We start from the raw sequence: 659 nt of genomic DNA, 5'->3' as shown, positions 1-659 counted from the left end.
AGCCAAATCAAGATGAGACGTGACGGACGGTCAGAGGCCACAACAGGACTATCATAGGAAAGCCCTCCCCCGCTAGCTAACATATAAAGAGATTCCCATATAGCAAAAGTCTCTATGTGAATCTCTTTCCGACCAGGCCAGGTCGAATCGGGCCACCACTTGGGATGAGAATGGCTCAACCCATATGCATCATTTGATGAAAGCACTCCAATCGCTTCCTTCCTCGAAGTGGCTTGTCCACCACGCTTTCCCTCCCTCAAAACAATGCTCCTCACCAACCTTAACGGGCTTGGGTTGGAGCAAGAAAGCAATGAGTAGTTAGCTTCAGGACCCCACCCCCTCGAGAGCCGGATGTCGGTCGAGATGGAGCTGGGAGCCAACCTATACTTTCCCGGGGCTTGCCTTGCCCCAATATCTAAATAAAATGTGGGCGCCGAAAAGGAACTAGCCCAGCCTCCTCAAGAAAGCTTTGCTTGGTAGGCGCTGCCTATTCACTCGGACAATGCTCTAAACACGAAAGTGCCCCCTTCTCCCATGCTGAGTCACAGGGAGTGCCTCGGAAAGCCTTATAGGAAAGGCGAGCTACATGCAGGGAAACTTGCACGTGTGTTTCTGGTCGGGGACCCCGGTATACTGTACTAATATGTGTAGGTCCCCGT

Source organism: Lupinus angustifolius, unplaced genomic scaffold, assembly GCF_001865875.1.
Source record: "Lupinus angustifolius cultivar Tanjil unplaced genomic scaffold, LupAngTanjil_v1.0 Scaffold_751, whole genome shotgun sequence".
Lineage (NCBI taxonomy): Eukaryota > Viridiplantae > Streptophyta > Magnoliopsida > Fabales > Fabaceae > Lupinus > Lupinus angustifolius.
Note: the sequence above shows the minus strand (reverse complement) of the source record.